This window comes from Protopterus annectens, chromosome 1.part0 (genome assembly GCF_019279795.1).
Source record: "Protopterus annectens isolate FY-2018-M chromosome 1.part0, PAN1.0, whole genome shotgun sequence".
Taxonomy (NCBI): domain Eukaryota; kingdom Metazoa; phylum Chordata; order Ceratodontiformes; family Protopteridae; genus Protopterus; species Protopterus annectens.
Window position 1 is genome coordinate 1,901,353,135 of NC_056725.1, and position 17,170 is coordinate 1,901,370,304.

General features: G+C 41.6%; 1 protein-coding gene across 1 annotated transcript in view; it reads right to left on the minus strand.

The window, feature by feature from the left end:
* MYO15A (myosin XVA) overlaps window positions 1–17,170 on the minus strand; it is a 1,299,796-nt gene that overhangs the window by 556,474 nt on the left and 726,152 nt on the right. The window lies entirely within an intron of this gene.

Consider the following 17,170-nt stretch of genomic DNA (forward strand, 5'->3'; position numbering starts at 1 on the left):
CACAAAAATGACATGGTACAATGTCGCTTTTCTGTATTAGGTAGCTGTACTGTAAAACAGTGCAGGGATTTAACAGCTTGCTGTGCATCGCTGTAGCCATTAACTGTATCCCTAAGAACGTTCTAGACTGTGAAAAAGAGTGAGGAAAATGTACAACATGCTCTGTAATGTGAAACTGAAACAAAACTGGGAATACATTTAAGAGACAATGAAACCATGTGAAAAACTGGAAAAATAAAAGATTTACACTAAAAACAGGTTATTTCGTTTTCATTTTAATTCTTTTCATTTTCCTTGTTATGTATGCCAGCTGCATGAAAACAAAAGTTTTTAATAATTCATGCACTGAATCTCTTATCCCACACTGGATTATTAATGGCACATGATATTAAAATCATCAGCACATCATCAGATTATGGTTATGAGTTATTTCATCTTAATGTATTTTTTAGATAAAATGCACTAAGTTAAAAATTGTTTCACTCCATTATAGGCATTCAAAAATGCTTTCAGGACTCCTTATACTCCTAAATACTGTGACTGTGTGGGTTATATGAATTGTAATAGATTGCAATGCACTCTTTAAGTATAAATTTAAGCTTCAAATAATATTGCAGAATCTCTGTATTGTAACTACAGACATAAAGCTGTGCCATTTTAAAATGGGCTTCTTGTGAACTATAATAGTTTACTGGTTGGATGAGGGCTGGCCTTTTCCTTTTGCTGTTAATTAGTCCATGCCTGTTAACTGTCCAGATTTTTGCCTCATATGTTTGGTCATTTCCTCATAAAAAATTGCTGTTTTTGGGCAAATCAGTGAGGAATGAAGTCACTGAATAATGACATACATTTGAGTCTCAGACATCATATCCTTCAAAAAATACATGCCAACACAAATTCTGCTATTCTAGTAACTTCCTTAAGTTTATAAGAGCAATATTTTAAAATCTGCCCCTATTCTGGGGCCTCCCCCCCATTACTTTAAGCTTTGTCCACATTTGTTGCACTAAGAGGTTGAGAGGTATAAATTAATCTTTAAGAACATACATTTTTTTGTATATAAATGTTTGTAATTTGTTAACCAGGACAATCCTAAAGGGCAATCTGTCCATTTACAAAGAGGACCTGAGAAGAACAACTACATTAAAGCTTAAATATAGGCAGGCATACACTGTATCAACGTTACAGGAAACATCAATTGTTGTTGTTTGTCTTCACAGCGGAACTCCGGTCCGCGAATGACTGGCAGTTGTTTTTTATGGTGTCGAGTTGCCAGCCCGACACCCAGCCTTCAACGAAGGCACGCCCATTCAACGCATATCTTTCGAATGCCCACTCGACCGCGGGGAGGACATGCAGACTCCACACAGAAGGCACTCCCAACCCAAGTCGAGAATCGAATGGGAGAACCTCTTGCTGTGAGGCAACAATGCTACCGCTGCACCACCAACCTTAAAAGTAGTAAAACAGGATATCCAATGAAAAAAAAACAATCAAAACATAAGAGATTTAAATAAGTAAATATTTGAACAGTCAGCAAATATTACTGTGAACTTTTCAGTACCTCAGAGTGTTTTAGTTAAAAAAAAAATAATACTAAAAATAAAAAGAGTACATATAGCGGATCATTTTTCTTCATCTTTTTACTCAGGTGGTAAACATTTTTCAGGTGTGAAATCCAGAAACAAGTAAGAATAATGAAGCCTCCCTTAAGCCCTATAGAGTAGGTAGCCTTTAGGCTCACATTTTCTTCATGTTGTACTCTCTTATTCTACCCATAAAATCTCTCCCTACCCTCCTCTTCTGTCATATTCCAAGATTCCTCTCACTGTACCTTAACTTTCACTCCCTTTTACGTTCCTAAACCCTCTGCACATCTAATGGCATATACTGTATATATTGAATATTTATTATGTATGCTGCATTTGGAGCCAGTTATGTAATTTGTCCTACAGTTTCAATGCTGATAGCTGCATTTTTAGTTATTATACTTTGTTATAGTGCGTAGAATGGGCATGCCTTCATTGAAGGTTGGGCGTCGAGCTGGCACCTCAGCACTGTAAAAATCTACTGTCAATCATTAGCGGACCGGAGTTCCACTGTGGTGATCCCTAACTGGAGAAAAGCCGAAAGAAGAACAACAGCAACATACTTTGTTATAGTGCTTATACCTTGCTTTCTTCACAGCTCTTTACTATGTATGCATCAATTTGAAATTTATGAACTTTGTCTTCTTTTGTCTGTTATAATTTCCTAGTTTAAGCCTGAAAATGATAATTTTAGATCAGTGTTCTACCCACTTTATCAATTGAAGATAAATAAAACAGCCATTTAGATTATCAGGTAAGATGTCTAGCTCTGAAACAGGTAGGGGCGAGAGGTAAATATAGCAGCCTGGAGGTAGCAGACAGAAAAGGAGAGAGATCGAGAGGGTGTGATAGCTAGGCTGCTTATTTGATCAGTGTTTCGTGAAAAGATAAGCAGTTATACCACATGCATTCATCAGAAATAGAAAGCAATTCAGAAGCAGAAATGCAGTAGCAATTATTATAATAAATTTAAAGTTTTTCATAAAATTAGTGAGTGGGTGGAATAAGCTTGTATTTCAGTAAAGACATTCACTGGAAATACTTGGTGTTCTAGTTGTAATTAAGAGAGTGAGAATGCAGAGTGAGCTAAGAAGAGGCTGTGTATTAATGCTACTGAGTCTGTTGTTGAAGTTAAGAAGAGATGCTGTAGTGATAGATTGGTATTGAGTATATGGGAGAAGTTAAGTAACAGTGCTGTAATGGAATATTTCTGAGTATATGGGAGGAGTTAAGAGACTTTGTAGTAATGGAATATGTCTGAGTATCTCAATGAAATTAAAAAGAAACTGTAGTGAGTATATGGGAGGAGTGTCATGATGGAATACATGTAAGTATATGGGAAGAGTTAAGAGACTGTGCAATGATGAACTGTTATTGCATATATGGGAGGGGCTAGATAGAGAATGTGCAGTGATGGAATACTACCGAGCATATGGTAGGAGTTAAGAGACAAGGTAGTTATGCAAATAATAATGCCCAACAACATGTGTAAGTTATTGTTTAAATAACCCACACCCAGGGGTGATCTGAGGCCTGATGCCACAGACGGAGGGCTTATACACCCTTGGAAGGATATTTCAATAGAGTCTCCTTTAACCAGAACTCAAGCAACCGGCACTCCCAAGCAACCTGCAGTTCTGATTGGCTCGTATGACGGTATATGAGTTAATCAAAAATTGCAAAGCGTCTCTCAAGCAACTGGAAGCTACACCTGTCCGGCATCTACCAATCCCCACTGGTGCCAGTTAAGTGAGATTCCACTGTATTTACACAGTAACATACACCTAGGACACCATTATTGCACTTAGAGAATGGGCTGCCTGTTAATTTGTTTTTTTGTAAATTACTACATATAAATATATATATATATATATATATATATATATATATTAATATTTTTACATAAAATAGTGCCTATGCCTAATGTTTCAAACTTGCTGTAGTATATGCAGTTGTTTTGGAGGAAGTATTTTACATCCAAAATATATGTTTGGTGTTTATTTAATGTCTGCACACACACACACACACACACACACACACACACACACACACACACACACACACACACACACACACACACACACTCACACACACACACACACACACACACACACACACACACACACACACACACACACACACACACACACATGAATTAACAACCAATTTCATCCTCAGTTGTTAATTAAAAAAAAACACAGAATACAAAGTATTGCAGGACTCTCCTCCCCCTCCTCCTTTAATTCCTTTTTTTTACTGTCCTTGGTTTTTCTAGTACTGCTTCTGTATGACTATAAAAGCACAGAAGATTACACTCAGGCAGTAGTGCCAGACACTAAGAATTTCATGATGTAACTGTACCAGAAAGCTTTTCCATTTCTGCCCATGGGGGAAAGGCTGAGTAAGATTTTAGCATATAAACATATGCAAGGGAGAACTTTCACCCAGATTGTTAGCCATTAAGGCTAAAGAGGGCATGAATTACTTGCAAGCGGTCATTAACCAAATCTTTTAGGATTTTATAAAGCAGTATATGCGGATGTGGGAACAGTAGATGTAATATATACAGACATCTGTTGTGAAAGCCTGCTGATGGACTGCCTGTTGCAGCCAGTGATTGATCTCTCTCACTCTCTCTTTATCTTACTTCTGCTTTTGTAAACACAAACACACACACACACACACACACACACACACACACACACACACACACACACACACACAAAACACACACACTTTTTTATTTTTTTATTTACTTTTTGTTTAAATTTTATGCTCGCTAAAGAGCAAAAGTACTTTCAAAATGTCCCTCATTGGTATTTTAATTGTCTAAGCTTTACAACAGCTTAATATACTGCCATGAAGTGGCAGAATAGTTTTTCAGTGGACATTATCTGTCCATTAACACCCTGCTGGAGGACGTTGATTCTCCCATCAGGATGATGATATGCAGGTCACCTGCTCCCTAAGAAATACTACTGAGTAAATGGGAGGAGTTTAATAGAAAATGTGCAGTGATGGAACACTCCAGAGTAAATGAAAGGAGTTAAGAGACGGCATAGTGATAAAATACTTCTGAGTACATAGAAGAAGTTAAGAAAAACTAGGTAGAGATGAAATACTGTTGAGTATATGGTAGGGACAGTATAAAAGTATGATAAAACAAGCATTATTAGAAGGTTGTATTTTATTTATTTGCATTTTGATGACTGAGTTATTCCCACTAGATCAATGGCTTCTTTTCAGGGGAGATCCAAGGTGGTATTCATACTGACAACAGGAAATTTCAGAGCAACAGTGAACTTTGGCCATCGGTTCATTCTTGTCTGAAGGCATTACTAACAAAAGAAGGGCTAACATTATAGACATGACTTCAGAGCAAGTGATAGTTTATTTTTTAATTCACACATACCCTGTTCAGCTCATCCCGCTCGGGCTCACGCCACTCCCCTACCCTACCCCAAATTCACAACCACCCCCACTACTCCTACATTTACACCTACATAACTCCTCCCACGCTCCAATTACAACACTTCACATGCCCAACAACCACTCTATAACCTAAATTAGCTAATGAAAATCTACAATTAATCTCTAGTATATAACAAACAGCCTTTAATACACACACAGTCACTAACCATACATCACCAATACCCTATCCTCACATTAAACCCACATTAAACAAAAACACATACCTACTTACCCTACATCCATAGATAGCACAAAATGTTACTTTATCAAATTCCAACCCTCCTCCTCTTATTAATAGCTGCACAGATCACATTGTATCATGCACATCTTAACACCACATGGCAACAGTAAACTCCCACAACTCCCTACCTACCAAAGCAAATAGAAAGCTCCATTATCATTGCTGCTAATATCTTTAATATCAAGACCACCTCCCTTTACACATTGCACCTTGTCCCCCTCAAAACACAATCACCTACATCATTGACATATGATAAAGCATTACAATGATACATAAAAGTAATAGTTAACACTAACTACAACCTGCGAGAAATCTTACATAGCCAAACTGGAAGCAGAGCTCTCTCTGATCAAGATTGTGCTAGACAGCCAAGAGGAGAAGGTTAATACCTGCACTACACCTCTAGCAACTCGTAGCCCTTCAAAACCCATGCCATCAACACCCACATATAGCAACACTAAACCCACATAGGCGGAGGCCCTTAACATTAACCTGCCCAAGCAACAAGGACCTCTGAAGCTGAAACGCAAACAAACACCAGTCACAACCAAAGTGACACATAGCTCACAACACCAGTGTGCCACCCAACAACAGCCTCTAAGGCAAGACAATGTACCCAACACTTTAGTCATAGGTGATTCTATAGTCAGGCACACTGATGTCCCACTCACCAGGCTGAACAAGGAGAAAGTTACAGTCAGCTGCCTGTCAGGTGCCAGGTTCCACCACATAACGCATGCACTCAATTCACTCCACAACAAGTACAAATACGACTCTGTCATTGTCCATGCTGGAGTGAATGACTTGAGACTTACCTCCCTGGACTACATGAAAAGAGACATGGAAGAGCTCTTGGATCATGTGGCCCAGGCAGGTATGACCCTAGCCCTGAGTAGCATCCTGCCTTCGCCCAGAATTATACCACAGTATAACGACAGAATGATTGACTTCAACAATTGGCTAAGCTTCTGGTGTCATTCAAAGGGGATCCAGTATTTGTCTGCCTGGGAAGACATGATCGACAAACCACGATGCTTTGCCAGAGATGGTCTGCACCTGTCACCCCTGGGATTCAGGATACTGGCTAAAGCTCTTGCCACCCCTATAGTGCCTTTTGTTAGGCAAGGTTCAAATGATAAAACCACCACCGTAACAGATACAAGCATGCAAAATCTGAAGGTAATGCTACTCAATGCTAGAAGTCTAAACCTCAAAATGCACTCTCTCAAGGCACTCCTAAAAATGGAGAACATCGATATCTGTGCAGTAACTGAGACCTGGTTCAAGGATCCAGAGAGCACCCCTGCAATACCAGGCTACACCTCTTACCACACTTCAGCCGCAAAACCAAGACCGAAACACTAAAGGTGGGGGAGTGTCCATATTCACCAAGGATATTCACATCTCCAGGCTAGTTGCCCAACATAATGCATCTGAAATTCTCCAGGTGAAACTAACACTAGGTAAGACTGCAATCCAAATTGTAGCTTGCTACAGATCCCCCATCATGCCCCAAGATTCTCACTACACCTTTCTAAACATACTGGAAAATATTAAGATACAACCAAACACCCTACTACTGGGTGATTTCAACTACCCTGCCATTAACTAGGAAAACTACTCGAGTACCAACTCCTTTTCCCAACTGTTCTTGGAATTCATAAATTCCAATGCCCTGGATCAACTAATCCATTGTCCCACCCAGGGCTCCAATATCCTAGACCTGGTCATTACCAACATGGGAGATAAATGCTCCACACCAGTGGTCACCCCCTCATTGGTCAGGTCTGACCATAAGCAAATCACCCTTGATATCCACATCCCACCCCCACCCCCCCAGTAAGGAAACCTCCTTAAAAAACTTCTCCAAAGCCAACTTCATGCTACTGAAGTCAGAAGTGACAAACTTCACGACACCCATGCAGACGGGATCTGAAAGTTCGACTGCAGAATCCTACACTAAGGCACTGTACGAGCACATCCACTTGTGCATGAATCGTGCCATCCCAAATAGAACCAAGATGCTCTTCTCCAAAAAAAGGAAGCCAATCTGGTGGTCCTCTGCTATAAACAAACTATACAACAAAAGGAAGAAACTGTTGCAGAAAAGAGGAAAATCCCTGGATGCAAAAAACTCCCTCACCAGCCTCAGTAAGAAGCTGAGATCCCTCATAAAATCATCAAAAGCTAGTTACGAAAATAAAATTGCCAAAGATTCCGAAGACAATCACAAGGCATTCTATAATTATGTCAAGAATATAAATGGCAATGCTCAGATCTGCTCTGAGCTACAACAGAATGGCATTAAATATACTGATCCCAAGGATATTGCCAATATCCTGGAAGATCGATTTAGTGCCAACTTCACCCCCCTCTCAACCCCTAAAGGGCCCATCTCAATACCAAAGGATTGCCAAATTCCAGTAATCACGGCCACACAGGTAGAAACGACACTCTCCAAAGCTAAGAATACAGCATCCATGGGACCAGATGACATCCCAGGCTATGTATTACATGAACTACAAAATGAACTGGCACCTCACCTAAGTGTCATGTTTAATCATAGCCTCACCTCAGGCTTCGTGCCCACTCAGTGGTGCACAGCTACAGTTATCCCACTCCACAAGGGGGGATTCACCTTGGATCCTGGGAACTATCGTCCCATCAGTCTGACAAGCCTGATCTGCAAGGGCATGGAAAGTTTTATCATGGAACTTATAAACAAAGACATTGGCAACCTTCAAACACTGAACTCCACCCAGTTTGGGTTTGTGAAGGGCCGATCGTGTCTCCTGAATCTGATTGACTTCTTTGAATCAGTCTCCAGAGCTGTGAACAAGGATAAGGAGGTCCACAAAGCCTATCTGGACCTCACCAAGGCCTTCGACACCATCCCCCACTCTGGAGTCACAGATAAACCTACTAAGCTGGGCATAAATCCCTACGTCACTCGATGGGTTGCCAACTGGCTTACTGACAGAACCCAGACTATAAAAATAGCCGACTCCAAATCCAGCTCCAGACAAGTGACAAGTGGAATACTTCAGTCCTGGGGCCACTCTTGTTTGGCATCTACTTCTCTGAAGTACAGGCCAACACTAAGGTACTCTGGCTAACAAAGTTCGCAGATGACTGCAAACTGGGAGCCATTATTGAATCCCCAAATTATGTGGATATTCTACAAAAGGGCCTTACAGAAACAGATGCCTGGTGCTAGAGCCATGGGCTCAAGCTTAATGCCAAGAAATGTATTGTTATCCCCTTTGGAAAAAAACATGTACCCATGAATTATCACATAGGTGACAGGACACTAAACATCGAAAGTGTGATGAGAGACTTAGGGACACAGGTGGATAGTGGTCTCACTTTTGATAACCATATCATCACAACAGTCATGAAATCCTTCTATGTGGCACACCTCATCACAAAGGGCTTTTCATCCAGAAAAAAGGAGGTCATTGTCCTACTGTACTCATCCCTCATTAGACCCATTATAGAGTATAATGCCCAGTTTGGTATGTACCTCACAAGACATCTGCAACAGCTGGAAAGGCCACAGAAATACCTCACTAAAAGAATCACAGGCTTAAAGCAGATGCTATATGCTGCCCATCTAAAAAAACTCCAGCTATACTCTGTGGCATATCGTCTACTCAGAGGCGATCTCTGCTTAACATACAAGGCCATGTCAAACCCTGAGCTGTTGGACATGCTCCACTTAAAGAAATCCCAATCCCTCAGAGCCACACGTTCCAGGGATCTAAACCTTGTTATCACAATGAACAAAACATGCTGGAGGGATAGGTTCCTGACCCAGAGACTCCCCATACTCTGGAATAGACTGCCCATACATGTCAAGCAGAGCTCCTCATTGGCCCTATTCAAAAGGAACCTTGATGATTGGATGGGAGATAGGAAATTCACCTCGGGGATCATGTCAGTCGCCTGCTAGACAGGGGTCCAGAGAAGTAAATATTGTGGGAAGAAATATCCAGGGAATTCTTATGGCTAGGCTTGCATAGGCCCTAGGGCTGATAGCCTAGTACCAACCTATGAACCTATGAACTTGCTGAACTAAGCAAAATGGAAGCCTACTGTAACAGAATTGCCCACTTTGCTGCAAATTGCTCATATAGAACTCATCACTGTACTGGTTTGAGACAGCTCCACTGGCTTGAACTGCCCAACCTCCTAACCTACAATCAGCTGTGCCTCTGTCATTCTATCTGTTACCTCCCCAATAAGTGTCCTGCCCTCAAAAACCTAGTACAACTTCACTCAGCCAAAAGGCCTCTTAGATCATCAAGCAAACTACTACTAGAAGTTACCAACAGATACGATAGCTTTGGAGACACGCTATATAGTAGTTCAGTGGCTAAAAAATGGAACTCTATCCCCACTAGCATACAAAACACATCCAAAGCCTCCTTTAAAAACCTCATTAGGCAACATCTCAAGCAAAGTTGGCAGTGCCATGACTGCTCCCCAGGCTAGCGAAAGCGGATAAAGTACACATATGAAACCTAGAGTACTTGAGAATAATTTTCACTCTTACTCACAAACACTGGCTAATGTACAATGTATGTACTGTACCTGTGTACTATGTATGTATTCTACATATGCTCCAAATTTCAGCTGTACACCACAAATCTATTAATTACCTTTATTTTTAAGTTAATATTTTCTTGTTTGTTCTCTCCACTGTAACTGTTGATGTGCTGCATACCACTGTAAAAACATGTCTATTGTAATTTGTGTGTACATTGATCATGTCTAAATATCTAAATGTATCTGCATTTTTTCTATGTGGAGCTTTTCTCACCGGGCCTCTGCTGAAAAAGGGTCTTTTTGGCTCAGTCAGACACACCCAGTTAACAAATGTAAAATAAAATAAAATAAAATAAAACACTGCATCACAGCTAATTCTTAGTGGAGATGCACATCCCAACCCTGCCCCCCCCCCCAACAAAACCTATCAACCTACCATCAACCCTGCTAAACCTCACCAGGAAAAACTCCAATCTTTTATATTAAATATAAAGCTTAGAAGTATTCTCAACAAGACCAGTGAACTCCACACTACCCTCTCACACTACTCACCCAATATAGTTGTCTTAACAGAAACATTGCTTAAATCAAAGAACAGCAACAATGAGATAACACCCCCTGGCTATAACAACAATGAGATAACACCCCCTGGCTATAACAACAATGAGATAACATCCCCTGGCTAAAACAACAATGAGATAACACCCCCTGGCTATAACAACAATGAGATAACATCCCCTGGCTAAAACAACAATGAGATAACACCCCCTGGCTATAACAACAATGAGATAACACCCCCTGGCTAAAACAACAATGAGATAACACCCCCTGGCTATAACAACAATGAGATAACACCCCCTGGCTATAACAACAATGAGATAACATCCCCTGGCTAAAACAACAATGAGATAACACCCCCTGGCTATAACAACAATGAGATAACACCCCCTGGCTAAAACAACAATGAGATAACACCCCCTGGCTATAACAACAATGAGATAACACCCCCTGGCTAAAACAACAATGAGATAACACCCCCTGGCTATAACAATAATGAGATAACACCCCCTGGCTATAACAATAATGAGATAACATCCCCTGGCTAAAACAACAATGAGATAACACCCCCTGGCTATAACAATAATGAGATAACATCCCCTGGCTATAACAACAATGAGATAACACCCCCTGGCTATAACAACAATGAGATAACACCCCCTGGCTAAAACAACAATGAGATAACACCCCCTGGCTAAAACAACAATGAGATAACACCCCCTGGCTATAACAACAATGAGATAACATCCCCTGGCTAAAACAACAATGAGATAACACCCCCTGGCTAAAACAACAATGAGATAACACCCCCTGGCTATAACAACAATGAGATAACACCCCCTGGCTAAAACAACAATGAGATAACACCCCCTGGCTATAACAACAATGAGATAACATCCCCTGGCTATAACAACAATGAGATACCACCCCCTGGCTATAACAACAATGAGATAACACCCCCTGGCTATAACAACAATGAGATAACATCCCCTGGCTATAACAACAATGAGATAACACACCCTGGCTATAACAACAATGAGATAACACCCCATGGCTATAACAACAATGAGATAACATCCCCTGGCTATAACAACAATGACATAACACCCCCTTGCTATAACAACAATAAGATAACACCCCCTGGCTATAACAACAATGAGATAACACCCCCTGGCAATAACAACAATGAAGTAACACCCCCTGGCTATAACATACATAGACAAGACTGGATAGGAAAAAGAGGTTGAGGTGTAGCCATACTATACAAAAATAATCTAACCCTCAAAGGTATAGACATAAGTATCTCAGATGCCACTAATGCAGAAATGCTATTAACTAAATTTTTACTTAATTCCAAAAAGCAAATAAACATAGTAGGTGTCTACATCTCACCAGAGAATAATATCCCTGCCCTAGAGCACATCCTACAGTGGGAAAATAATTCCTTCCCCAAGAAACAATTATACTTGGAGACTATAATATTGATTGGTATTCCTGTAACTCAAACACATCCACAAACCACATTTCTCTGTACAGCTTCTCCCAAGTAATCCAACACACTACCAGGATAGACAAAACATAAAAAAAAAAAGAATCATTCCCAGATTGGATATTCACCAATCAACCCAACCTCTCTCAACTCACAGCCTGTCTCCCTGACAGCCTTAGTGACCACCATCCCACCTTTCTACTCCGGCAGCAAATAAACTCTTCCAAAACCCCATCATATTAGTAAATCAGAAAGAAAAACAAATCAAACCCCAACAGTTCATACACTCACTTAAAAGCTGCAGATGGGCACCTCTCAAATACCTCCCATTAGAAAAAGCACTGCAGTTATTTAACTCCATCTTCCTTAGCATCCTAAATAAGGTTGCCCCACCTAGAGCAATTAGGATAAAACCCACCTACACCCCATGGCTAACCAAAAAAACAAGAGCTCTACTAAAAGCAAGAGACAAAGCCTGGGACAACTGGCACCATAACAAATCACTAACCAATCATCAGAAATACCTACAATTAAGAAATTCTAAAAAAAACATATAAAACAAGACAAAGAAGAATGTTATGCTAAAATACAACTAGAACACCAAGGAAACCCACAAATGTTCTTGTCAGCAATCAAGAAAATCATTCAGCCTGGTCAAATAACTACCCACTCCCCCAAACACTGACAACACCATAGATGACACACCTACACAGTTTAACAAATTTTTCACCAGTTCTATACTCAAACTAACAAACACTAGCCACTACCCTACTCCCCTCTCTCCAACACAAAATGACAATAACTTCTCCCTACAACCTAGTCCTACTGCCACCATAAAAAAATACCTCAAAAAATTCAAACCAACAACCCTAGCTGCAGACAACCTACCCGCAGACTATCTCAAAATCGCTGCAGAAGCCATCACGTACCCTGTCTCCATCCTCATAAACCTCTCCATCACTGAACAACAGATCCCAACTATCTGGAAAATAGCCCACGTCATTCTACTACATAAACATGGCAGCTCCTAGAGCTTTCTAACTACAGTCCAATTCTATCCTCTCCACACTATCAAACATTCTGAAAAATTGCATCCATACCCAATTCCTCCTCTATCTCCTCACTAACAATCTACTATCCAAAACTCAACATGGCCTCCACCCACACCATAGCACAACCACTGCCCTTCTATACTTCACTAAGTCTGTCAACCTTCTCAGAAATAAAGGTAACCTGGTCTCATCTATCTTTATGGACCTCTCAAAAGCACTTGACTTGGTCTCACACTCCAGACTGTTAAACGCTATCCAAATTTAAAACCAGTCACTCCACACTCACCTGGTTCCAGAGCTATCTCACTGGAAGGCAGCAAGCAGTCAAATGGGGTAACTCCCTCTCCCCACTGCTGTCAGTCACCTTAGGGGTCCCACAAAGATCCATTCTTGGCCCTCTTCTCTTCACATTATTCAATATTAGCCTAAATACTGCCACTGATGAAGCCATGTTAATACAATACTCCAATGACTCTACCTTAATTTGTGCATCCCCAGCACTCCACCACCTTCAGGAAATAACACAGCAAGCCTTCTCTAAAGTAGAAACCTGGCTAACCAATACCCAGTTAATACTCAATCTCAACAAAACAAAACCCACTCTGTTTCACCATACAAGATCCCCAGACCCCTCTTCACTAATCAAAATCACCTCAGCAAACGATACCATCATTACCCCAGTCTCCCACAGCAAACTCCTGGGAGTAGTATTAGGACAAAACATGAACTTTGATCTCCACATAAATAAAACGATCAAAAAAGTCCACAACAAATGGGTAGCCTGTACAGGAACAAACTTTTCCCCACAGACAAATCCAAAATCTCCATTGCAGAACCCACCATTTCTCCACACTCCTATATACATCTCCCATCCTTACTAACCTCAATAAAACATACATAAACAAATTAGATAGCTGCTATAATAAAATGGCAAAGTTCGATACAGATGCCAGCTACAGATCCCATCAGTGCCACGCTCTCAAAGAACTCTCATGACTAGAATTCCCCAACCTACTAATTTTTAACCAGCTCTCCATGGCCCACCAAATACTCAACCAACCTGAAAAACACCTGCTCTCAAAGGCCTACTTACTCACTATTTCAGTAACTGCGCCCTGTGCTCCAGTAACATAAACCTAGTAAACATCACTAGAAGTAGCAATGATGCTGGTGACTCGCTATATTCAAACAGTATTGCCAAAACCCGGAACTCCCTACCCATCAGTATTAGATCCACCTCCAGCAGCACCAAGTTTAAGAAACTACTAAAAGGTCACCTAACATCTACCTGGCTCTGCTCATGTACTAACCCTGGATAACTTACCCTCACTCAGATATAACCTCTACCTACACTTCTATCCACTCTCTAACTCCTGTAACCTCCTTCTCCCTTACCTGTATCCCCTTGTCTTCCTCACTCAGATATAACCTCTAACTACACTTTTATCCACTCTATAACTCCTGCAACCTCCTTCTCCCTGACCTATATCCCCTTGTCTTCCTCACTCAGATATAACATCTAACTACACTTCTAGCCACTCTAACTCCTGTAACCTCCTCCTCCCTTACCTGTATCCCCTTGTCTTCCTCACTCAGATATAACCTCTAACTACACTTCTAGCCACTCTAACTCCTGTAACCTCCTCCTCCCTTACCTATATCCCCTTGTCTCCCTCACTCATATATAACCTCTAACTACACTTCTATCCACTCTCTAACTCCTGTAACCTTCTTCTCCCTTACCTATATCCTCTTGTCTTCCTCACTCAGATATAACCTCTAACTACACTTCTAGCCACTCTAACTCCTGTAACCTCCTCCCCCCTTACCTATATCCTCTTGTCTTCCTCACTCTGATATAACCTCTAACTACACTTCTATCCATTCTAGAACCCCTGTAACCTCCTCCTCCCTTATAGGTGCATAGGTTCATACTAGGCTATCTGCCCTAGGGCATTTATAAGCCTAGCCAGAATGTGTTTGGCTTTCGCCATCCGTTTTAAATTTATTTTGCTATGCCCTTTTTCGAGGTTAGTATACTGTGCCTCTGTCTAACAGTGACACAGAAGTGATACCCGGGGTAAACCTATGATCTCCCATCCACTCATCAAGATTCCTCTTGAAGAGAGTCAATGAGGGACTCTGCCTAACCTGGACTGGGATTTTATTCCAGAGTGAAGGGAGCCTCTGGGTTATGAATCTGTCCCTCCAGCATGTCCTATTTATTTCAGTGCTGAGGTTCAAGTCTCTCGAGCACGTAGCTCGATGGGATTTGGATTTTCTGAGGTGCAGCATGTCCATTAATTCCGGGTTGGACATGGCTTTATACGTCAGGCACAGATCACCTCTGAACAGGTGGTATGCCACTGAGTACAGCTGGATTTTCTTTAACCGGGCAGCATATGACATCTGTTTGAGCCCTTTGATCCTCTTGGTGAGGTACTTTTGGGGTCTTTCCAGTTGCTGCAGGTGTCTGGTAAGGTACATCCCAAAAGGGGCATTGTACTCAATTATGGGCCTGATGAGGGATGAGTAAAGAGGCATGATGACCTCCCCTGATCTAGATGTGAATCCCTTCATGATTAGGTGGGCTATATAAAATGTTTTTCTAACCACTTTGGCCACGTGGTTGTCAAATGAGAGACTGCTATCAACTTGGGTCTCCAGGTCCCTAATTACTTCTTCTGTACTTAATGGATTACGACCTACGTGGTAATTTGTGGGCACTTTGTTTTTGCCAAAGGGGATGACTATACACTTTTTGGCATTTAGCTTGAGGCCATGGTTCTGGCACCAGTTGTCTGTTTCTATGAGGTCCTTTTGGAGGATGCTTGTGTCGGCTGGAGAGTTGGTTATGGCGCCCAGTTTGCAGTCATCTGTGAACTTGGTCAGCCACAGTCCTTCCGTGTTGGCCTGTACCTCCGAGAAATATATACCGAACAAGAGAGGTCCCAGGACTGAGCCTTGTGGGACACCACTTGTAACCGGTTTGGAGTCTGACATGGCTCCAGCAATTCTAACCATGTGGATTCTGTCCTTGAGCCAGTTTGCAATCCATCTAGTGACATATGGGTTTATATTTAAGCTGGTGAGCTTATCTATAATGCCCGAGTGGGGTATTGTATCGAAGGCTTTTGCGAGGTCCAGGTAGGCTGTGTGGACCACCTTCCCCTCGTCAATGGCCTTGGTGACTGTTTCAAAGAAATCGACCAGGTTTAAGAGGCAGGATCTGCCCTTAACAAAGCCGAACTGGGTAGGATCCAGTGTCTGTAGGTCCTCAATATCTTTATTTATGAGGTCCATGATGATCCTTTCCATAGCTTTGCAGACCAAGCTAGTCAGGCTTATGGGGCGATAGTTTCCAGGATCCGTCGAGGCACCACCTTTATGGAGAGGGACCACTGTTGCTGTACACCACTCTTTGGGCACATATCCTGTAGTAAGGCTGAGACTGAACAGTAGTTTTATGTTTGGGTTTAGCTCTTCTTGGAGTTCATGTAGGACGCAGCCCGGGACACCGTCTGGTCCCATTGATGCTGTGTTTTTTGCTTTGGAGAGGGTGGCTCTTACCCAAGCATCTGAGATGTCAGGGGGGCAGCACTCTGCTGGGATAGATATTTGCCCTTTTGGTGGGGAGGGGGGTTTGCGCTGAACCTGTCAGCTAGGATGCTGGCAATGTCTGTGGGTTCAGTGTATTTTTTGTCATTTTGGACTAATTCTGAGCATATCTGGGAATTGCCACCCAGGTTCCTAACATAACTAAAGAAAGCCTTGTGATTATCCTTAGTGTCCTGTGCAATTTTCTCTCGAAGCTGGCCTTAGACAATTTTATGAGTGCCCGTAGTTTTTTGCTAATACTGATCAGTGATGCCTTCCCTTTTTGGGATTTTGCTCTATCATTTAGTAGCTTCCTCCTTCTATTGTATAGTTTGTTTATGGCTGGGGTCCACCAGACAGGACATCTGCCTTTGGAGGATTGGGTCTTGGTTTTATTTGGGATCGCATGATCCATGCATTCCTGAAGGTGTTCATAGAATGCGTTTATAAAGGATTCTGCGGTCTGGGCCATATTTTCCACAGGCCCGGGGGCTTTGAAGGATTACACCTCGGTTTTGAGGAGTGTGAAATTTGCTTTAGAGAAGTTTTTCACAGTGGTTTTCTGGGCAGGAGGTGGGGTCCTATATTACCTATATCCCCTTGTCTTCCTCACTCAAATATAACC